At 48.8% G+C, this 22,090-nt stretch overlaps 15 non-coding genes across 15 annotated transcripts; all 15 read right to left on the bottom strand.

Annotated features, from left to right (window-relative positions):
- Nucleotides 1-335: 335 nt before the first annotated feature.
- On the bottom strand, nt 336-423 carry trnay-gua (transfer RNA tyrosine (anticodon GUA)). The gene is given in 2 exon segments: nt 336-371; nt 387-423. It is a non-coding gene; the product is annotated as a tRNA-Tyr (tRNA).
- Nucleotides 424-1,780: 1,357 nt separating this feature from the next.
- trnay-gua (transfer RNA tyrosine (anticodon GUA)) lies at nt 1,781-1,868 on the bottom strand. The gene is given in 2 exon segments: nt 1,781-1,816; nt 1,832-1,868. It is a non-coding gene; the product is annotated as a tRNA-Tyr (tRNA).
- A 1,357-nt stretch (nt 1,869-3,225) lies between these two features.
- On the bottom strand, nt 3,226-3,313 carry trnay-gua (transfer RNA tyrosine (anticodon GUA)). Its single transcript is given in 2 exon segments — nt 3,226-3,261; nt 3,277-3,313. It is a non-coding gene; the product is annotated as a tRNA-Tyr (tRNA).
- Nucleotides 3,314-4,670: 1,357 nt separating this feature from the next.
- Nucleotides 4,671-4,758, bottom strand: trnay-gua (transfer RNA tyrosine (anticodon GUA)). Its single transcript is given in 2 exon segments — nt 4,671-4,706; nt 4,722-4,758. It is a non-coding gene; the product is annotated as a tRNA-Tyr (tRNA).
- A 1,343-nt stretch (nt 4,759-6,101) lies between these two features.
- On the bottom strand, nt 6,102-6,189 carry trnay-gua (transfer RNA tyrosine (anticodon GUA)). The gene is given in 2 exon segments: nt 6,102-6,137; nt 6,153-6,189. It is a non-coding gene; the product is annotated as a tRNA-Tyr (tRNA).
- A 1,357-nt stretch (nt 6,190-7,546) lies between these two features.
- trnay-gua (transfer RNA tyrosine (anticodon GUA)) lies at nt 7,547-7,634 on the bottom strand. The gene is given in 2 exon segments: nt 7,547-7,582; nt 7,598-7,634. It is a non-coding gene; the product is annotated as a tRNA-Tyr (tRNA).
- Nucleotides 7,635-8,977: 1,343 nt separating this feature from the next.
- On the bottom strand, nt 8,978-9,065 carry trnay-gua (transfer RNA tyrosine (anticodon GUA)). Its single transcript is given in 2 exon segments — nt 8,978-9,013; nt 9,029-9,065. It is a non-coding gene; the product is annotated as a tRNA-Tyr (tRNA).
- A 1,357-nt stretch (nt 9,066-10,422) lies between these two features.
- Nucleotides 10,423-10,510, bottom strand: trnay-gua (transfer RNA tyrosine (anticodon GUA)). The gene is given in 2 exon segments: nt 10,423-10,458; nt 10,474-10,510. It is a non-coding gene; the product is annotated as a tRNA-Tyr (tRNA).
- A 1,343-nt stretch (nt 10,511-11,853) lies between these two features.
- trnay-gua (transfer RNA tyrosine (anticodon GUA)) lies at nt 11,854-11,941 on the bottom strand. Its single transcript is given in 2 exon segments — nt 11,854-11,889; nt 11,905-11,941. It is a non-coding gene; the product is annotated as a tRNA-Tyr (tRNA).
- Nucleotides 11,942-13,298: 1,357 nt separating this feature from the next.
- Nucleotides 13,299-13,386, bottom strand: trnay-gua (transfer RNA tyrosine (anticodon GUA)). Its single transcript is given in 2 exon segments — nt 13,299-13,334; nt 13,350-13,386. It is a non-coding gene; the product is annotated as a tRNA-Tyr (tRNA).
- Nucleotides 13,387-14,729: 1,343 nt separating this feature from the next.
- trnay-gua (transfer RNA tyrosine (anticodon GUA)) lies at nt 14,730-14,817 on the bottom strand. The gene is given in 2 exon segments: nt 14,730-14,765; nt 14,781-14,817. It is a non-coding gene; the product is annotated as a tRNA-Tyr (tRNA).
- A 1,343-nt stretch (nt 14,818-16,160) lies between these two features.
- trnay-gua (transfer RNA tyrosine (anticodon GUA)) lies at nt 16,161-16,248 on the bottom strand. The gene is given in 2 exon segments: nt 16,161-16,196; nt 16,212-16,248. It is a non-coding gene; the product is annotated as a tRNA-Tyr (tRNA).
- A 1,357-nt stretch (nt 16,249-17,605) lies between these two features.
- Nucleotides 17,606-17,693, bottom strand: trnay-gua (transfer RNA tyrosine (anticodon GUA)). Its single transcript is given in 2 exon segments — nt 17,606-17,641; nt 17,657-17,693. It is a non-coding gene; the product is annotated as a tRNA-Tyr (tRNA).
- A 1,357-nt stretch (nt 17,694-19,050) lies between these two features.
- trnay-gua (transfer RNA tyrosine (anticodon GUA)) lies at nt 19,051-19,138 on the bottom strand. Its single transcript is given in 2 exon segments — nt 19,051-19,086; nt 19,102-19,138. It is a non-coding gene; the product is annotated as a tRNA-Tyr (tRNA).
- A 1,357-nt stretch (nt 19,139-20,495) lies between these two features.
- On the bottom strand, nt 20,496-20,583 carry trnay-gua (transfer RNA tyrosine (anticodon GUA)). The gene is given in 2 exon segments: nt 20,496-20,531; nt 20,547-20,583. It is a non-coding gene; the product is annotated as a tRNA-Tyr (tRNA).
- Nucleotides 20,584-22,090: the final 1,507 nt, after the last annotated feature.

The raw sequence follows: 22,090 nt of genomic DNA, 5'->3' as shown, positions 1-22,090 counted from the left end.
AGCTCATGATTTAAATTGAGACAAGTCCAAAATCGTGGCCAGCATGAGCATGAGGGGGCAGTCGGGAGCTGTGTGCGACTGACAGAATACTGCTTGTACTTTGAATTGATTGCCGGCTGCTTGGAAGCGTTGCTGTTGAAATGCATTTCCTGCTGGCCAGGAGGTGCAAAGGCAGAAGTAAAAGAGCCACCTTGTGGCTCCTCTCAAAGTGGAAAAGAAATGCTGCTGCAGATGGAGCGGGAGATGCGAGACTAATGCAAGTGACAAGCTGCAATGACTGGCACAATGTATCATGCTGCTCCATGCAGAGTTATGGTAAAAGTGAACTTTGGGCTTCCTTCGAGCCGGAATTGAACCAGCGACCTAAGGATGTCAGCTTCAATCATCTACAGTCCTCCGCTCTACCAGCTGAGCTATCGAAGGGGAGCACACCACGGCTCTATCTTTACTGATTGACTGCCATGTACCTATAGCTCTTTGCCGATTCATCGACCTCACATTGTTCCAGCTGAGTGAGACTTAACAGCCATTGACGATTTCTCCACAGCCGAGGCCTGGGCTCTATTCAATTAAATGTCTCATGCTGCAAAGCTCAACTTATTGCATTCATCGGAACTGCCTTGCACCTTCATGCAGATCTTGAATTCTGACTTGGCGCACATTGAGATCTAAACTCTTTGCTCACTGTGTCGGTCAGCGCATTGAGCAGATGCATATGGAGGTCAGTGGGCTGAGTGCCAGTGTAAAACATTCACTTCCACCTCACAGATAAGGACACGTATTGCAGAGTTAATTTCTTTACTCACCTCAGGATTGCACCTTTGATATTTGGGAAAATAAAGACACCTTCATTGAAGCAGCAATCCAAAAATTCTCATCTCCCTCCAACTATGACATGCGGGTAAGATTGATTGGCCATGCTAAATGGCCCCTGAGTGTCAGTGGGACTGGCTAGGTTAAATGCGTGGCATCATGGGAATCGGGCCTGGGTGGGAGTGTGTTCGGTGCAGATCGGATGGGCCGGATGGCCTCCTTCTGCACTGGAGGATTCTAAGATCTACGATTTATGGAGTCCTTGTGGAACAGCACATGCTAAAGTTTTGGAGCAGTGTAGACTCACCAATAGATCAACTGAAGTTTGCTGGAACCATGGAGAGATTCGGGAATGCGGGCATCGATGCGACTGCCTCTCACGTGTAACGCCTACACCCACAACTGGAACTGAACCCTGTGACGTTGCATAATGTCCTCCAACTTGATTCCCGTGATAGACTCAGCACCTGTATGCAAGTAAATCAAATGAACAGCGGGGAGATCCTGCTGCAGACATCTGCTGCCCAAACACGGCCGACGCTTTTCTCTCGAGAGCATGTACGAGAGGCAGCGGGTGAGAATCATTTGGATGGAATTCAGCAGAGATGGTCAAAGAAGCAGAGAAAGAACTGAGCTCATGATTTAAATTGAGACAAGTCCAAAATCGTGGCCAGCATGAGCATGAGGGGGCAGTCGGGAGCTGTGTGCGACTGACAGAATACTGCTAGTACTTTGAATTGATTGCCGGCTGCTTGGAAGCGTTGCTGTTGAAATGCATTTCCTGCTGGCCAGGAGGTGCAAAGGCAGAAGTAAAAGAGCCACCTTGTGGCTCCTCTCAAAGTGGAAAAGAAATGCTGCTGCAGATGGAGCGGGAGATGCGAGACTAATGCAAGTGACAAGCTGCAATGACTGGCACAATGTATCATGCTGCTCCATGCAGAGTTATGGTAAAAGTGAACTTTGGGCTTCCTTCGAGCCGGAATTGAACCAGCGACCTCAGGATGTCAATTTCAATCATCTACAGTCCTCCGCTCTACCAGCTGAGCTATCGAAGGGGAGCACACCACGGCTCTCTCTTTACTGATTGACTGCCATGTACCTATAGCTCTTTGCCGATTCATCGACCTCACATTGTTCCAGCTGAGTGAGACTTAACAGCCATTGACGATTTCTCCACAGCCGAGGCCTGGGCTCTATTCAATTAAATGTCTCATGCTGCAAAGCTCAACTTATTGCATTCATCGGAACTGCCTTGCACCTTCATGCAGATCTTGAATTCTGACTTGGCGCACATTGAGATCTAAACTCTTTGCTCACTGTGTCGGTCAGCGCATTGAGCAGATGCATATGGAGGTCAGTGGGCTGAGTGCCAGTGTAAAACATTCACTTCCACCTCACAGATAAGGACACGTATTGCAGAGTTAATTTCTTTACTCACCTCAGGATTGCACCTTTGATATTTGGGAAAATAAAGACACCTTCATTGAAGCAGCAATCCAAAAATTCTCATCTCCCTCCAACTATGACATGCGGGTAAGATTGATTGGCCATGCTAAATGGCCCCTGAGTGTCAGTGGGACTGGCTAGGTTAAATGCGTGGCATCATGGGAATCGGGCCTGGGTGGGAGTGTGTTCGGTGCAGATCGGATGGGCCGGATGGCCTCCTTCTGCACTGGAGGATTCTAAGATCTACGATCTATGGAGTCCTTGTGGAACAGCACATGCTAAAGTTTTGGAGCAGTGTAGACTCACCAATAGATCAACTGAAGTTTGCTGGAACCACGGAGAGATTTGGGAATGCGGGCATCGATGCGACTGCCTCTCACGTGTAACGCCTACACCCACAACTGGAGCTGAACCCTGTGACGTTGCATAATGTCCTCCAACTTGATTCCCGTGATAGACTCAGCACCTGTATGCAAGTAAATCAAATGAACAGCGGGGAGATCCTGCTGCAGACATCTGCTGCCCAAACACGGCCGACGCTTTTCTCTCGACAGCATGTACGAGAGGCAGCGGGTGAGAATCATTTGGATGGAATTCAGCAGAGATGGTCAAAGAAGCAGAGAAAGAACTGAGCTCATGATTTAAATTGAGACAAGTCCAAAATCGTGGCCAGCATGAGCATGAGGGGGCAGTCGGGAGCTGTGTGCGACTGACAGAATACTGCTTGTACTTTGAATTGATTGCCGGCTGCTTGGAAGCGTTGCTGTTGAAATGCATTTCCTGCTGGCCAGGAGGTGCAAAGGCAGAAGTAAAAGAGCCACCTTGTGGCTCCTCTCAAAGTGGAAAAGAAATGCTGCTGCAGATGGAGCGGGAGATGCGAGACTAATGCAAGTGACAAGCTGCAATGACTGGCACAATGTATCATGCTGCTCCATGCAGAGTTATGGTAAAAGTGAACTTTGGGCTTCCTTCGAGCCGGAATTGAACCAGCCACCTAAGGATGTCAGCTTCAATCATCTACAGTCCTCCGCTCTACCAGCTGAGCTATCGAAGGGGAGCACACCACGGCTCTCTCTTTACTGATTGACTGCCATGTACCTATAGCTCTTTGCCGATTCATCGACCTCACATTGTTCCAGCTGAGTGAGACTTAACAGCCATTGACGATTTCTCCACAGCCGAGGCCTGGGCTCTATTCAATTAAATGTCTCATGCTGCAAAGCTCAACTTATTGCATTCATCGGAACTGCCTTGCACCTTCATGCAGATCTTGAATTCTGACTTGGCGCACATTGAGATCTAAACTCTTTGCTCACTGTGTCGGTCAGCGCATTGAGCAGATGCATATGGAGGTCAGTGGGCTGAGTGCCAGTGTAAAACATTCACTTCCACCTCACAGATAAGGACACGTATTGCAGAGTTAATTTCTTTACTCACCTCAGGATTGCACCTTTGATATTTGGGAAAATAAAGACACCTTCATTGAAGCAGCAATCCAAAAATTCTCATCTCCCTCCAACTATGACATGCGGGTAAGATTGATTGGCCATGCTAAATGGCCCCTGAGTGTCAGTGGGACTGGCTAGGTTAAATGCGTGGCATCATGGGAATCGGGCCTGGGTGGGAGTGTGTTCGGTGCAGATCGGACGGGCCGGATGGCCTCCTTCTGCACTGGAGGATTCTAAGATCTACGATCTATGGAGTCCTTGTGGAACAGCACATGCTAAAGTTTTGGAGCAGTGTAGACTCACCAATAGATCAACTGAAGTTTGCTGGAACCACGGAGAGATTCGGGAATGCGGGCATCGATGCGACTGCCTCTCACGTGTAACGCCTACACCCACAACTGGAACTGAACCCTGTGACGTTGCATAATGTCCTCCAACTTGATTCCCGTGATAGACTCAGCACCTGTATGCAAGTAAATCAAATGAACAGCGGGGATATCCTGCTGCAGACATCTGCTGCCCAAACACGGCCGACGCTTTTCTCTCGACAGCATGTACGAGAGGCAGCGGGTGAGAATCATTTGGATGGAATTCAGCAGAGATGGTCAAAGAAGCAGAGAAAGAACTGAGCTCATGATTTAAATTGAGACAAGTCCAAAATCGTGGCCAGCATGAGCATGAGGGGGCAGTCGGGAGCTGTGTGCGACTGACAGAATACTGCTTGTACTTTGAATTGATTGCCGGCTGCTTGGAAGCGTTGCTGTTGAAATGCATTTCCTGCTGGCCAGGAGGTGCAAAGGCAGAAGTAAAAGAGCCACCTTGTGGCTCCTCTCAAAGTGGAAAAGAAATGCTGCTGCAGATGGAGCGGGAGATGCGAGACTAATGCAAGTGACAAGCTGCAATGACTGGCACAATGTATCATGCTGCTCCATGCAGAGTTATGGTAAAAGTGAACTTTGGGCTTCCTTCGAGCCGGAATTGAACCAGCCACCTAAGGATGTCAGCTTCAATCATCTACAGTCCTCCGCTCTACCAGCTGAGCTATCGAAGGGGAGCACACCACGGCTCTCTCTTTACTGATTGACTGCCATGTACCTATAGCTCTTTGCCGATTCATCGACCTCACATTGTTCCAGCTGAGTGAGACTTAACAGCCATTGACGATTTCTCCACAGCCGAGGCCTGGGCTCTATTCAATTAAATGTCTCATGCTGCAAAGCTCAACTTATTGCATTCATCGGAACTGCCTTGCACCTTCATGCAGATCTTGAATTCTGACTTGGCGCACATTGAGATCACTGTGTCGGTCAGCGCATTGAGCAGATGCATATGGAGGTCAGTGGGCTGAGTGCCAGTGTAAAACATTCACTTCCACCTCACAGATAAGGACACGTATTGCAGAGTTAATTTCTTTACTCACCTCAGGATTGCACCTTTGATATTTGGGAAAATAAAGACACCTTCATTGAAGCAGCAATCCAAAAATTCTCATCTCCCTCCAACTATGACATGCGGGTAAGATTGATTGGCCATGCTAAATGGCCCCTGAGTGTCAGTGGGACTGGCTAGGTTAAATGCGTGGCATCATGGGAATCGGGCCTGGGTGGGAGTGTGTTCGGTGCAGATCGGATGGGCCGGATGGCCTCCTTCTGCACTGGAGGATTCTAAGATCTACGATCTATGGAGTCCTTGTGGAACAGCACATGCTAAAGTTTTGGAGCAGTGTAGACTCACCAATAGATCAACTGAAGTTTGCTGGAACCATGGAGAGATTCGGGAATGCGGGCATCGATGCGACTGCCTCTCACGTGTAACGCCTACACCCACAACTGGAACTGAACCCTGTGACGTTGCATAATGTCCTCCAACTTGATTCCCGTGATAGACTCAGCACCTGTATGCAAGTAAATCAAATGAACAGCGGGGATATCCTGCTGCAGACATCTGCTGCCCAAACACGGCCGACGCTTTTCTCTCGACAGCATGTACGAGAGGCAGCGGGTGAGAATCATTTGGATGGAATTCAGCAGAGATGGTCAAAGAAGCAGAGAAAGAACTGAGCTCATGATTTAAATTGAGACAAGTCCAAAATCGTGGCCAGCATGAGCATGAGGGGGCAGTCGGGAGCTGTGTGCGACTGACAGAATACTGCTAGTACTTTGAATTAATTGCCGGCTGCTTGGAAGCGTTGCTGTTGAAATGCATTTCCTGCTGGCCAGGAGGTGCAAAGGCAGAAGTAAAAGAGCCACCTTGTGGCTCCTCTCAAAGTGGAAAAGAAATGCTGCTGCAGATGGAGCGGGAGATGCGAGACTAATGCAAGTGACAAGCTGCAATGACTGGCACAATGTATCATGCTGCTCCATGCAGAGTTATGGGAAAAGTGAACTTTGGGCTTCCTTCGAGCCGGAATTGAACCAGCCACCAAAAGATGTCAGCTTCAATCATCTACAGTCCTCCGCTCTACCAGCTGAGCTATCGAAGGGGAGCACACCACGGCTCTCTCTTTACTGATTGACTGCCATGTACCTATAGCTCTTTGCCGATTCATCGACCTCACATTGTTCCAGCTGAGTGAGACTTAACAGCCATTGACGATTTCTCCACAGCCGAGGCCTGGGCTCTATTCAATTAAATGTCTCATGCTGCAAAGCTCAACTTATTGCATTCATCGGAACTGCCTTGCACCTTCATGCAGATCTTGAATTCTGACTTGGCGCACATTGAGATCTAAACTCTTTGCTCACTGTGTCGGTCAGCGCACTGAGCAGATGCATATGGAGGTCAGTGGGCTGAGTGCCAGTGTAAAACATTCACTTCCACCTCACAGATAAGGACACGTATTGCAGAGTTAATTTCTTTACTCACCTCAGGATTGCACCTTTGATATTTGGGAAAATAAAGACACCTTCATTGAAGCAGCAATCCAAAAATTCTCATCTCCCTCCAACTATGACATGCGGGTAAGATTGATTGGCCATGCTAAATGGCCCCTGAGTGTCAGTGGGACTGGCTAGGTTAAATGCGTGGCATCATGGGAATCGGGCCTGGGTGGGAGTGTGTTCGGTGCAGATCGGATGGGCCGGATGGCCTCCTTCTGCACTGGAGGATTCTAAGATCTACGATCTATGGAGTCCTTGTGGAACAGCACATGCTAAAGTTTTGGAGCAGTGTAGACTCACCAATAGATCAACTGAAGTTTGCTGGAACCACGGAGAGATTCGGGAATGCGGGCATCGATGCGACTGCCTCTCACGTGTAACGCCTACACCCACAACTGGAACTGAACCCTGTGACGTTGCATAATGTCCTCCAACTTGATTCCCGTGATAGACTCAGCACCTGTATGCAAGTAAATCAAATGAACAGCGGGGAGATCCTGCTGCAGACATCTGCTGCCCAAACACAGCCGACGCTTTTCTCTCGAGAGCATGTACGAGAGGCAGCGGGTGAGAATCATTTGGATGGAATTCAGCAGAGATGGTCAAAGAAGCAGAGAAAGAACTGAGCTCATGATTTAAATTGAGACAAGTCCAAAATCGTGGCCAGCATGAGCATGAGGGGGCAGTCGGGAGCTGAGTGCGACTGACAGAATACTGCTAGTACTTTGAATTGATTGCCGGACGCTTGGAAGCGTTGCTGTTGAAATGCATTTCCTGCTGGCCAGGAGGTGCAAAGGCAGAAGTAAAAGAGCCACCTTGTGGCTCCTCTCAAAGTGGAAAAGAAATGCTGCTGCAGATGGAGCGGGAGATGCGAGACTAATGCAAGTGACAAGCTGCAATGACTGGCACAATGTATCATGCTGCTCCATGCAGAGTTATGGTAAAAGTGAACTTTGGGCTTCCTTCGAGCCGGAATTGAACCAGCCACCTAAGGATGTCAGCTTCAATCATCTACAGTCCTCCGCTCTACCAGCTGAGCTATCGAAGGGGAGCACACCACAGCTCTCTCTTTACTGATTGACTGCCATGTACCTATCGCTCTTTGCCGATTCATCGACCTCACATTGTTCCAGCTGAGTGAGACTTAACAGCCATTGACGATTTCTCCACAGCCGAGGCCTGGGCTCTATTCAATTAAATGTCTCATGCTGCAAAGCTCAACTTATTGCATTCATCGGAACTGCCTTGCACCTTCATGCAGATCTTGAATTCTGACTTGGCGCACATTGAGATCACTGTGTCGGTCAGCGCATTGAGCAGATGCATATGGAGGTCAGTGGGCTGAGTGCCAGTGTAAAACATTCACTTCCACCTCACAGATAAGGACACGTATTGCAGAGTTAATTTCTTTACTCACCTCAGGATTGCACCTTTGATATTTGGGAAAATAAAGACACCTTCATTGAAGCAGCAATCCAAAAATTCTCATCTCCCTCCAACTATGACATGCGGGTAAGATTGATTGGCCATGCTAAATGGCCCCTGAGTGTCAGTGGGACTGGCTAGGTTAAATGCGTGGCATCATGGGAATCGGGCCTGGGTGGGAGTGTGTTCGGTGCAGATCGGACGGGCCGGATGGCCTCCTTCTGCACTGGAGGATTCTAAGATCTACGATCTATGGAGTCCTTGTGGAACAGCACATGCTAAAGTTTTGGAGCAGTGTAGACTCACCAATAGATCAACTGAAGTTTGCTGGAACCACGGAGAGATTCGGGAATGCGGGCATCGATGCGACTGCCTCTCACGTGTAACGCCTACACCCACAACTGGAACTGAACCCTGTGACGTTGCATAATGTCCTCCAACTTGATTCCCGTGATAGACTCAGCACCTGTATGCAAGTAAATCAAATGAACAGCGGGGATATCCTGCTGCAGACATCTGCTGCCCAAACACGGCCGACGCTTTTCTCTCGACAGCATGTACGAGAGGCAGCGGGTGAGAATCATTTGGATGGAATTCAGCAGAGATGGTCAAAGAAGCAGAGAAAGAACTGAGCTCATGATTTAAATTGAGACAAGTCCAAAATCGTGGCCAGCATGAGCATGAGGGGGCAGTCGGGAGCTGTGTGCGACTGACAGAATACTGCTAGTACTTTGAATTAATTGCCGGCTGCTTGGAAGCGTTGCTGTTGAAATGCATTTCCTGCTGGCCAGGAGGTGCAAAGGCAGAAGTAAAAGAGCCACCTTGTGGCTCCTCTCAAAGTGGAAAAGAAATGCTGCTGCAGATGGAGCGGGAGATGCGAGACTAATGCAAGTGACAAGCTGCAATGACTGGCACAATGTATCATGCTGCTCCATGCAGAGTTATGGGAAAAGTGAACTTTGGGCTTCCTTCGAGCCGGAATTGAACCAGCCACCAAAAGATGTCAGCTTCAATCATCTACAGTCCTCCGCTCTACCAGCTGAGCTATCGAAGGGGAGCACACCACGGCTCTCTCTTTACTGATTGACTGCCATGTACCTATAGCTCTTTGCCGATTCATCGACCTCACATTGTTCCAGCTGAGTGAGACTTAACAGCCATTGACGATTTCTCCACAGCCGAGGCCTGGGCTCTATTCAATTAAATGTCTCATGCTGCAAAGCTCAACTTATTGCATTCATCGGAACTGCCTTGCACCTTCATGCAGATCTTGAATTCTGACTTGGCGCACATTGAGATCTAAACTCTTTGCTCACTGTGTCGGTCAGCGCACTGAGCAGATGCATATGGAGGTCAGTGGGCTGAGTGCCAGTGTAAAACATTCACTTCCACCTCACAGATAAGGACACGTATTGCAGAGTTAATTTCTTTACTCACCTCAGGATTGCACCTTTGATATTTGGGAAAATAAAGACACCTTCATTGAAGCAGCAATCCAAAAATTCTCATCTCCCTCCAACTATGACATGCGGGTAAGATTGATTGGCCATGCTAAATGGCCCCTGAGTGTCAGTGGGACTGGCTAGGTTAAATGCGTGGCATCATGGGAATCGGGCCTGGGTGGGAGTGTGTTCGGTGCAGATCGGATGGGCCGGATGGCCTCCTTCTGCACTGGAGGATTCTAAGATCTACGATCTATGGAGTCCTTGTGGAACAGCACATGCTAAAGTTTTGGAGCAGTGTAGACTCACCAATAGATCAACTGAAGTTTGCTGGAACCACGGAGAGATTCGGGAATGCGGGCATCGATGCGACTGCCTCTCACGTGTAACGCCTACACCCACAACTGGAACTGAACCCTGTGACGTTGCATAATGTCCTCCAACTTGATTCCCGTGATAGACTCAGCACCTGTATGCAAGTAAATCAAATGAACAGCGGGGAGATCCTGCTGCAGACATCTGCTGCCCAAACACAGCCGACGCTTTTCTCTCGAGAGCATGTACGAGAGGCAGCGGGTGAGAATCATTTGGATGGAATTCAGCAGAGATGGTCAAAGAAGCAGAGAAAGAACTGAGCTCATGATTTAAATTGAGACAAGTCCAAAATCGTGGCCAGCATGAGCATGAGGGGGCAGTCGGGAGCTGAGTGCGACTGACAGAATACTGCTAGTACTTTGAATTGATTGCCGGACGCTTGGAAGCGTTGCTGTTGAAATGCATTTCCTGCTGGCCAGGAGGTGCAAAGGCAGAAGTAAAAGAGCCACCTTGTGGCTCCTCTCAAAGTGGAAAAGAAATGCTGCTGCAGATGGAGCGGGAGATGCGAGACTAATGCAAGTGACAAGCTGCAATGACTGGCACAATGTATCATGCTGCTCCATGCAGAGTTATGGTAAAAGTGAACTTTGGGCTTCCTTCGAGCCGGAATTGAACCAGCCACCTAAGGATGTCAGCTTCAATCATCTACAGTCCTCCGCTCTACCAGCTGAGCTATCGAAGGGGAGCACACCACAGCTCTCTCTTTACTGATTGACTGCCATGTACCTATCGCTCTTTGCCGATTCATCGACCTCACATTGTTCCAGCTGAGTGAGACTTAACAGCCATTGACGATTTCTCCACAGCCGAGGCCTGGGCTCTATTCAATTAAATGTCTCATGCTGCAAAGCTCAACTTATTGCATTCATCGGAACTGCCTTGCACCTTCATGCAGATCTTGAATTCTGACTTGGCGCACATTGAGATCACTGTGTCGGTCAGCGCATTGAGCAGATGCATATGGAGGTCAGTGGGCTGAGTGCCAGTGTAAAACATTCACTTCCACCTCACAGATAAGGACACGTATTGCAGAGTTAATTTCTTTACTCACCTCAGGATTGCACCTTTGATATTTGGGAAAATAAAGACACCTTCATTGAAGCAGCAATCCAAAAATTCTCATCTCCCTCCAACTATGACATGCGGGTAAGATTGATTGGCCATGCTAAATGGCCCCTGAGTGTCAGTGGGACTGGCTAGGTTAAATGCGTGGCATCATGGGAATCGGGCCTGGGTGGGAGTGTGTTCGGTGCAGATCGGACGGGCCGGATGGCCTCCTTCTGCACTGGAGGATTCTAAGATCTACGATCTATGGAGTCCTTGTGGAACAGCACATGCTAAAGTTTTGGAGCAGTGTAGACTCACCAATAGATCAACTGAAGTTTGCTGGAACCACGGAGAGATTCGGGAATGCGGGCATCGATGCGACTGCCTCTCACGTGTAACGCCTACACCCACAACTGGAACTGAACCCTGTGACGTTGCATAATGTCCTCCAACTTGATTCCCGTGATAGACTCAGCACCTGTATGCAAGTAAATCAAATGAACAGCGGGGATATCCTGCTGCAGACATCTGCTGCCCAAACACGGCCGACGCTTTTCTCTCGACAGCATGTACGAGAGGCAGCGGGTGAGAATCATTTGGATGGAATTCAGCAGAGATGGTCAAAGAAGCAGAGAAAGAACTGAGCTCATGATTTAAATTGAGACAAGTCCAAAATCGTGGCCAGCATGAGCATGAGGGGGCAGTCGGGAGCTGTGTGCGACTGACAGAATACTGCTAGTACTTTGAATTAATTGCCGGCTGCTTGGAAGCGTTGCTGTTGAAATGCATTTCCTGCTGGCCAGGAGGTGCAAAGGCAGAAGTAAAAGAGCCACCTTGTGGCTCCTCTCAAAGTGGAAAAGAAATGCTGCTGCAGATGGAGCGGGAGATGCGAGACTAATGCAAGTGACAAGCTGCAATGACTGGCACAATGTATCATGCTGCTCCATGCAGAGTTATGGTAAAAGTGAACTTTGGGCTTCCTTCGAGCCGGAATTGAACCAGCCACCTAAGGATGTCAGCTTCAATCATCTACAGTCCTCCGCTCTACCAGCTGAGCTATCGAAGGGGAGCACACCACGGCTCTCTCTTTACTGATTGACTGCCATGTACCTATAGCTCTTTGCCGATTCATCGACCTCACATTGTTCCAGCTGAGTGAGACTTAACAGCCATTGACGATTTCTCCACAGCCGAGGCCTGGGCTCTATTCAATTAAATGTCTCATGCTGCAAAGCTCAACTTATTGCATTCATCGGAACTGCCTTGCACCTTCATGCAGATCTTGAATTCTGACTTGGCGCACATTGAGATCTAAACTCTTTGCTCACTGTGTCGGTCAGCGCACTGAGCAGATGCATATGGAGGTCAGTGGGCTGAGTGCCAGTGTAAAACATTCACTTCCACCTCACAGATAAGGACACGTATTGCAGAGTTAATTTCTTTACTCACCTCAGGATTGCACCTTTGATATTTGGGAAAATAAAGACACCTTCATTGAAGCAGCAATCCAAAAATTCTCATCTCCCTCCAACTATGACATGCGGGTAAGATTGATTGGCCATGCTAAATGGCCCCTGAGTGTCAGTGGGACTGGCTAGGTTAAATGCGTGGCATCATGGGAATCGGGCCTGGGTGGGAGTGTGTTCGGTGCAGATCGGATGGGCCGGATGGCCTCCTTCTGCACTGGAGGATTCTAAGATCTACGATCTATGGAGTCCTTGTGGAACAGCACATGCTAAAGTTTTGGAGCAGTGTAGACTCACCAATAGATCAACTGAAGTTTGCTGGAACCACGGAGAGATTCGGGAATGCGGGCATCGATGCGACTGCCTCTCACGTGTAACGCCTACACCCACAACTGGAACTGAACCCTGTGACGTTGCATAATGTCCTCCAACTTGATTCCCGTGATAGACTCAGCACCTGTATGCAAGTAAATCAAATGAACAGCGGGGAGATCCTGCTGCAGACATCTGCTGCCCAAACACGGCCGACGCTTTTCTCTCGAGAGCATGTACGAGAGGCAGCGGGTGAGAATCATTTGGATGGAATTCAGCAGAGATGGTCAAAGAAGCAGAGAAAGAACTGAGCTCATGATTTAAATTGAGACAAGTCCAAAATCGTGGCCAGCATGAGCATGAGGGGGCAGTCGGGAGCTGAGTGCGACTGACAGAATACTGCTAGTACTTTGAATTGATTGCCGGACGCTTGGAAGCGTTGCTGTTGAAATGCATTTCCTGCTGGCCAGGAGGTGCAAAGGCAGAAGTAAAAGAGCCACCTTGTGGCTCCTCTCAAAGTGGAAAAGAAATGCTGCTGCAGATGGAGCGGGAGATGCGAGACTAATGCAAGTGACAAGCTGCAATGACTGGCACAATGTATCATGCTGCTCCATGCAGAGTTATGGTAAAAGTGAACTTTGGGCTTCCTTCGAGCCGGAATTGAACCAGCCACCTAAGAATGTCAGCTTCAATCATCTACAGTCCTCCGCTCTACCAGCTGAGCTATCGAAGGGGAGCACACCACGGCTCTCTCTTTACTGATTGACTGCCATGTACCTATCGCTCTTTGCCGATTCATCGACCTCACATTGTTCCAGCTGAGTGAGACTTAACAGCCATTGACGATTTCTCCACAGCCGAGGCCTGGGCTCTATTCAATTAAATGTCTCATGCTGCAAAGCTCAACTTATTGCATTCATCGGAACTGCCTTGCACCTTCATGCAGATCTTGAATTCTGACTTGGCGCACATTGAGATCACTGTGTCGGTCAGCGCATTGAGCAGATGCATATGGAGGTCAGTGGGCTGAGTGCCAGTGTAAAACATTCACTTCCACCTCACAGATAAGGACACGTATTGCAGAGTTAATTTCTTTACTCACCTCAGGATTGCACCTTTGATATTTGGGAAAATAAAGACACCTTCATTGAAGCAGCAATCCAAAAATTCTCATCTCCCTCCAACTATGACATGCGGGTAAGATTGATTGGCCATGCTAAATGGCCCCTGAGTGTCAGTGGGACTGGCTAGGTTAAATGCGTGGCATCATGGGAATCGGGCCTGGGTGGGAGTGTGTTCGGTGCAGATCGGACGGGCCGGATGGCCTCCTTCTGCACTGGAGGATTCTAAGATCTACGATCTATGGAGTCCTTGTGGAACAGCACATGCTAAAGTTTTGGAGCAGTGTAGACTCACCAATAGATCAACTGAAGTTTGCTGGAACCATGGAGAGATTCGGGAATGCGGGCATCGATGCGACTGCCTCTCACGTGTAACGCCTACACCCACAACTGGAACTGAACCCTGTGACGTTGCATAATGTCCTCCAACTTGATTCCCGTGATAGACTCAGCACCTGTATGCAAGTAAATCAAATGAACAGCGGGGAGATCCGGCTGCAGACATCTGCTGCCCAAACACGGCCGACGCTTTTCTCTCGAGAGCATGTACGAGAGGCAGCGGGTGAGAATCATCTGGATGGAATTCAGCAGAGATGGTCAAAGAAGCAGAGAAAGAACTGAGCTCATGATTTAAATTGAGACAAGTCCAAAATCGTGGCCAGCATGAGCATGAGGGGGCAGTCGGGAGCTGTGTGCGACTGACAGAATACTGCTTGTACTTTGAATTGATTGCCGGCTGCTTGGAAGCGTTGCTGTTGAAATGCATTTCCTGCTGGCCAGGAGGTGCAAAGGCAGAAGTAAAAGAGCCACCTTGTGGCTCCTCTCAAAGTGGAAAAGAAATGCTGCTGCAGATGGAGCGGGAGATGCGAGACTAATGCAAGTGACAAGCTGCAATGACTGGCACAATGTATCATGCTGCTCCATGCAGAGTTATGGTAAAAGTGAACTTTGGGCTTCCTTCGAGCCGGAATTGAACCAGCCACCTAAGGATGTCAGCTTCAATCATCTACAGTCCTCCGCTCTACCAGCTGAGCTATCGAAGGGGAGCACACCACGGCTCTCTCTTTACTGATTGACTGCCATGTACCTATAGCTCTTTGCCGATTCATCGACCTCACATTGTTCCAGCTGAGTGAGACTTAACAGCCATTGACGATTTCTCCACAGCCGAGGCCTGGGCTCTATTCAATTAAATGTCTCATGCTGCAAAGCTCAACTTATTGCATTCATCGGAACTGCCTTGCACCTTCATGCAGATCTTGAATTCTGACTTGGCGCACATTGAGATCACTGTGTCGGTCAGCGCATTGAGCAGATGCATATGGAGGTCAGTGGGCTGAGTGCCAGTGTAAAACATTCACTTCCACCTCACAGATAAGGACACGTATTGCAGAGTTAATTTCTTTACTCACCTCAGGATTGCACCTTTGATATTTGGGAAAATAAAGACACCTTCATTGAAGCAGCAATCCAAAAATTCTCATCTCCCTCCAACTATGACATGCGGGTAAGATTGATTGGCCATGCTAAATGGCCCCTGAGTGTCAGTGGGACTGGCTAGGTTAAATGCGTGGCATCATGGGAATCGGGCCTGGGTGGGAGTGTGTTCGGTGCAGATCGGATGGGCCGGATGGCCTCCTTCTGCACTGGAGGATTCTAAGATCTACGATCTATGGAGTCCTTGTGGAACAGCACATGCTAAAGTTTTGGAGCAGTGTAGACTCACCAATAGATCAACTGAAGTTTGCTGGAACCATGGAGAGATTCGGGAATGCGGGCATCGATGCGACTGCCTCTCACGTGTAACGCCTACACCCACAACTGGAACTGAACCCTGTGACGTTGCATAATGTCCTCCAACTTGATTCCCGTGATAGACTCAGCACCTGTATGCAAGTAAATCAAATGAACAGCGGGGAGATCCTGCTGCAGACATCTGCTGCCCAAACACGGCCGACGCTTTTCTCTCGAGAGCATGTACGAGAGGCAGCGGGTGAGAATCATTTGGATGGAATTCAGCAGAGATGGTCAAAGAAGCAGAGAAAGAACTGAGCTCATGATTTAAATTGAGACAAGTCCAAAATCGTGGCCAGCATGAGCATGAGGGGGCAGTCGGGAGCTGTGTGCGACTGACAGAATACTGCTTGTACTTTGAATTGATTGCCGGCTGCTTGGAAGCGTTGCTGTTGAAATGCATTTCCTGCTGGCCAGGAGGTGCAAAGGCAGAAGTAAAAGAGCCACCTTGTGGCTCCTCTCAAAGTGGAAAAGAAATGCTGCTGCAGATGGAGCGGGAGATGCGAGACTAATGCAAGTGACAAGCTGCAATGACTGGCACAATGTATCATGCTGCTCCATGCAGAGTTATGGTAAAAGTGAACTTTGGGCTTCCTTCGAGCCGGAATTGAACCAGCCACCTAAGGATGTCAGCTTCAATCATCTACAGTCCGCCGCTCTACCAGCTGAGCTATCGAAGGGGAGCACACCACGGCTCTCTCTTTACTGATTGACTGCCATGTACCTATAGCTCTTTGCCGATTCATCGACCTCACATTGTTCCAGCTGAGTGAGACTTAACAGCCATTGACGATTTCTCCACAGCCGAGGCCTGGGCTCTATTCAATTAAATGTCTCATGCTGCAAAGCTCAACTTATTGCATTCATCGGAACTGCCTTGCACCTTCATGCAGATCTTGAATTCTGACTTGGCGCACATTGAGATCTAAACTCTTTGCTCACTGTGTCGGTCAGCGCATTGAGCAGATGCATATGGAGGTCAGTGGGCTGAGTGCCAGTGTAAAACATTCACTTCCACCTCACAGATAAGGACACGTATTGCAGAGTTAATTTCTTTACTCACCTCAGGATTGCACCTTTGATATTTGGGAAAATAAAGACACCTTCATTGAAGCAGCAATCCAAAAATTCTCATCTCCCTCCAACTATGACATGCGGGTAAGATTGATTGGCCATGCTAAATGGCCCCTGAGTGTCAGTGGGACTGGCTAGGTTAAATGCGTGGCATCATGGGAATCGGGCCTGGGTGGGAGTGTGTTCGGTGCAGATCGGACGGGCCGGATGGCCTCCTTCTGCACTGGAGGATTCTAAGATCTACGATCTATGGAGTCCTTGTGGAACAGCACATGCTAAAGTTTTGGAGCAGTGTAGACTCACCAATAGATCAACTGAAGTTTGCTGGAACCACGGAGAGATTCGGGAATGCGGGCATCGATGCGACTGCCTCTCACGTGTAACGCCTACACCCACAACTGGAACTGAACCCTGTGACGTTGCATAATGTCCTCCAACTTGATTCCCGTGATAGACTCAGCACCTGTATGCAAGTAAATCAAATGAACAGCGGGGATATCCTGCTGCAGACATCTGCTGCCCAAACACGGCCGACGCTTTTCTCTCGACAGCATGTACGAGAGGCAGCGGGTGAGAATCATTTGGATGGAATTCAGCAGAGATGGTCAAAGAAGCAGAGAAAGAACTGAGCTCATGATTTAAATTGAGACAAGTCCAAAATCGTGGCCAGCATGAGCATGAGGGGGCAGTCGGGAGCTGTGTGCGACTGACAGAATACTGCTTGTACTTTGAATTGATTGCCGGCTGCTTGGAAGCGTTGCTGTTGAAATGCATTTCCTGCTGGCCAGGAGGTGCAAAGGCAGAAGTAAAAGAGCCACCTTGTGGCTCCTCTCAAAGTGGAAAAGAAATGCTGCTGCAGATGGAGCGGGAGATGCGAGACTAATGCAAGTGACAAGCTGCAATGACTGGCACAATGTATCATGCTGCTCCATGCAGAGTTATGGTAAAAGTGAACTTTGGGCTTCCTTCGAGCCGGAATTGAACCAGCCACCTAAGGATGTCAGCTTCAATCATCTACAGTCCGCCGCTCTACCAGCTGAGCTATCGAAGGGGAGCACACCACGGCTCTCTCTTTACTGATTGACTGCCATGTACCTATAGCTCTTTGCCGATTCATCGACCTCACATTGTTCCAGCTGAGTGAGACTTAACAGCCATTGACGATTTCTCCACAGCCGAGGCCTGGGCTCTATTCAATTAAATGTCTCATGCTGCAAAGCTCAACTTATTGCATTCATCGGAACTGCCTTGCACCTTCATGCAGATCTTGAATTCTGACTTGGCGCACATTGAGATCTAAACTCTTTGCTCACTGTGTCGGTCAGCGCATTGAGCAGATGCATATGGAGGTCAGTGGGCTGAGTGCCAGTGTAAAACATTCACTTCCACCTCACAGATAAGGACACGTATTGCAGAGTTAATTTCTTTACTCACCTCAGGATTGCACCTTTGATATTTGGGAAAATAAAGACACCTTCATTGAAGCAGCAATCCAAAAATTCTCATCTCCCTCCAACTATGACATGCGGGTAAGATTGATTGGCCATGCTAAATGGCCCCTGAGTGTCAGTGGGACTGGCTAGGTTAAATGCGTGGCATCATGGGAATCGGGCCTGGGTGGGAGTGTGTTCGGTGCAGATCGGACGGGCCGGATGGCCTCCTTCTGCACTGGAGGATTCTAAGATCTACGATCTATGGAGTCCTTGTGGAACAGCACATGCTAAAGTTTTGGAGCAGTGTAGACTCACCAATAGATCAACTGAAGTTTGCTGGAACCACGGAGAGATTCGGGAATGCGGGCATCGATGCGACTGCCTCTCACGTGTAACGCCTACACCCACAACTGGAACTGAACCCTGTGACGTTGCATAATGTCCTCCAACTTGATTCCCGTGATAGACTCAGCACCTGTATGCAAGTAAATCAAATGAACAGCGGGGATATCCTGCTGCAGACATCTGCTGCCCAAACACGGCCGACGCTTTTCTCTCGACAGCATGTACGAGAGGCAGCGGGTGAGAATCATTTGGATGGAATTCAGCAGAGATGGTCAAAGAAGCAGAGAAAGAACTGAGCTCATGATTTAAATTGAGACAAGTCCAAAATCGTGGCCAGCATGAGCATGAGGGGGCAGTCGGGAGCTGTGTGCGACTGACAGAATACTGCTTGTACTTTGAATTGATTGCCGGCTGCTTGGAAGCGTTGCTGTTGAAATGCATTTCCTGCTGGCCAGGAGGTGCAAAGGCAGAAGTAAAAGAGCCACCTTGTGGCTCCTCTCAAAGTGGAAAAGAAATGCTGCTGCAGATGGAGCGGGAGATGCGAGACCAATGCAAGTGACAAGCTGCAATGACTGGCACAATGTATCATGCTGCTCCATGCAGAGTTATGGTAAAAGTGAACTTTGGGCTTCCTTCGAGCCGGAATTGAACCAGCCACCTAAGGATGTCAGCTTCAATCATCTACAGTCCTCCGCTCTACCAGCTGAGCTATCGAAGGGGAGCACACCACGGCTCTCTCTTTACTGATTGACTGCCATGTACCTATAGCTCTTTGCCGATTCATCGACCTCACATTGTTCCAGCTGAGTGAGACTTAACAGCCATTGACGATTTCTCCACAGCCGAGGCCTGGGCTCTATTCAATTAAATGTCTCATGCTGCAAAGCTCAACTTATTGCATTCATCGGAACTGCCTTGCACCTTCATGCAGATCTTGAATTCTGACTTGGCGCACATTGAGATCTAAACTCTTTGCTCACTGTGTCGGTCAGCGCACTGAGCAGATGAATATGGAGGTCAGTGGGCTGAGTGCCAGTGTAAAACATTCACTTCCACCTCACAGATAAGGACACGTATTGCAGAGTTAATTTCTTTACTCACCTCAGGATTGCATCTTTGATATTTGGGAAAATAAAGACACCTTCATTGAAGCAGCAATCCAAAAATTCTCATCTCCCTCCAACTATGACATGCGGGTAAGATTGATTGGCCATGCTAAATGGCCCCTGAGTGTCAGTGGGACTGGCTAGGTTAAATGCGTGGCATCATGGGAATCGGGCCTGGGTGGGAGTGTGTTCGGTGCAGATCGGACGGGCCGGATGGCCTCCTTCTGCACTGGAGGATTCTAAGATCTACGATCTATGGAGTCCTTGTGGAACAGCACATGCTAAAGTTTTGGAGCAGTGTAGACTCACCAATAGATCGACTGAAGTTTGCTGGAACCACGGAGAGATTCGGGAATGCGGGCATCGATGCGACTGCCTCTCACGTGTAACGCCTACAGCCACAACTGGAACTGAACCCTGTGACGTTGCATAATGTCCTCCAACTTGATTCCCGTGATAGACTCAGCACCTGTATGCAAGTAAATCAAATGAACAGCGGGGAGATCCTGCTGCAGACATCTGCTGCCCAAACACGGCCGACGCTTTTCTCTCGAGAGCATGTACGAGAGGCAGCGGGTGAGAATCATTTGGATGGAATTCAGCAGAGATGGTCAAAGAAGCAGAGAAAGAACTGAGCTCATGATTTAAATTGAGACAAGTCCAAAATCGTGGCCAGCATGAGCATGAGGGGGCAGTCGGGAGCTGTGTGCGACTGACAGAATACTGCTTGTACTTTGAATTGATTGCCGGCTGCTTGGAAGCGTTGCTGTTGAAATGCATTTCCTGCTGGCCAGGAGGTGCAAAGGCAGAAGTAAAAGAGCCACCTTGTGGCTCCTCTCAAAGTGGAAAAGAAATGCTGCTGCAGATGGAGCGGGAGATGCGAGACTAATGCAAGTGACAAGCTGCAATGACTGGCACAATGTATCATGCTGCTCCATGCAGAGTTATGGTAAAAGTGAACTTTGGGCTTCCTTCGAGCCGGAATTGAACCAGCCACCTAAGGATGTCAGCTTCAATCATCTACAGTCCTCCGCTCTACCAGCTGAGCTATCGAAGGGGAGCACACCACGGCTCTCTCTTTACTGATTGACTGCCATGTACCTATAGCTCTTTGCCGATTCATCGACCTCACATTGTTCCAGCTGAGTGAGACTTAACAGCCATTGACGATTTCTCCACAGCCGAGGCCTGGGCTCTATTCAATTAAATGTCTCATGCTGCAAAGCTCAACTTATTGCATTCATCGGAACTGCCTTGCACCTTCATGCAGATCTTGAATTCTGACTTGGCGCACATTGAGATCTAAACTCTTTGCTCACTGTGTCGGTCAGCGCACTGAGCAGATGAATATGGAGGTCAGTGGGCTGAGTGCCAGTGTAAAACATTCACTTCCACCTCACAGATAAGGACACGTATTGCAGAGTTAATTTCTTTACTCACCTCAGGATTGCATCTTTGATATTTGGGAAAATAAAGACACCTTCATTGAAGCAGCAATCCAAAAATTCTCATCTCCCTCCAACTATGACATGCGGGTAAGATTGATTGGCCATGCTAAATGGCCCCTGAGTGTCAGTGGGACTGGCTAGGTTAAATGCGTGGCATCATGGGAATCGGGCCTGGGTGGGAGTGTGTTCGGTGCAGATCGGATGGGCCGGATGGCCTCCTTCTGCACTGGAGGATTCTAAGATCTACGATCTATGGAGTCCTTGTGGAACAGCACATGCTAAAGTTTTGGAGCAGTGTAGACTCACCAATAGATCGACTGAAGTTTGCTGGAACCACGGAGAGATTCGGGAATGCGGGCATCGATGCGACTGCCTCTCACGTGTAACGCCTACAGCCACAACTGGAACTGAACCCTGTGACGTTGCATAATGTCCTCCAACTTGATTCCCGTGATAGACTCAGCACCTGTATGCAAGTAAATCAAATGAACAGCGGGGAGATCCTGCTGCAGACATCTGCTGCCCAAACACGGCCGACGCTTTTCTCTCGACAGCATGTACGAGAGGCAGCGGGTGAGAATCATTTGGATGGAATTCAGCAGAGATGGTCACAGAAGCAGAGAAAGAACTGAGCTCATGATTTAAATTGAGACAAGTCGAAAATCGTGGCCAGCATGAGCATGAGGGGGCAGTCGGGAGCTGTGTGCGACTGACAGAATACTGCTTGTACTTTGAATTGATTGCCGGCTGCTTGGAAGCGTTGCTGTTGAAATGCATTTCCTGCTGGCCAGGAGGTGCAAAGGCAGAAGTAAAAGAGCCACCTTGTGGCTCCTCTCAAAGTGGAAAAGAAATGCTGCTGCAGATGGAGCGGGAGATGCGAGACTAATGCAAGTGACAAGCTGCAATGACTGGCACAATGTATCATGCTGCTCCATGCAGAGTTATGGTAAAAGTGAACTTTGGGCTTCCTTCGAGCCGGAATTGAACCAGCGACCTGAGGATGTCAGCTTCAATTATCTACAGTCCTCCACTCTACCAGCTGATCTATTGAAGGGGAGCACACTGCGGCTCTCTCTTTACTGATTGACTGCCATGTACCTATAGCTCTTTGCCGAT

The sequence above is a fragment of the Mustelus asterias genome, chromosome 7 (assembly GCF_964213995.1).
Source record: "Mustelus asterias chromosome 7, sMusAst1.hap1.1, whole genome shotgun sequence".
NCBI classification, from domain to species: domain Eukaryota; kingdom Metazoa; phylum Chordata; class Chondrichthyes; order Carcharhiniformes; family Triakidae; genus Mustelus; species Mustelus asterias.
The sequence above is the reverse complement of the archived record's forward strand: the minus strand, read 5'-3'. Positions and strand labels throughout refer to the sequence as shown.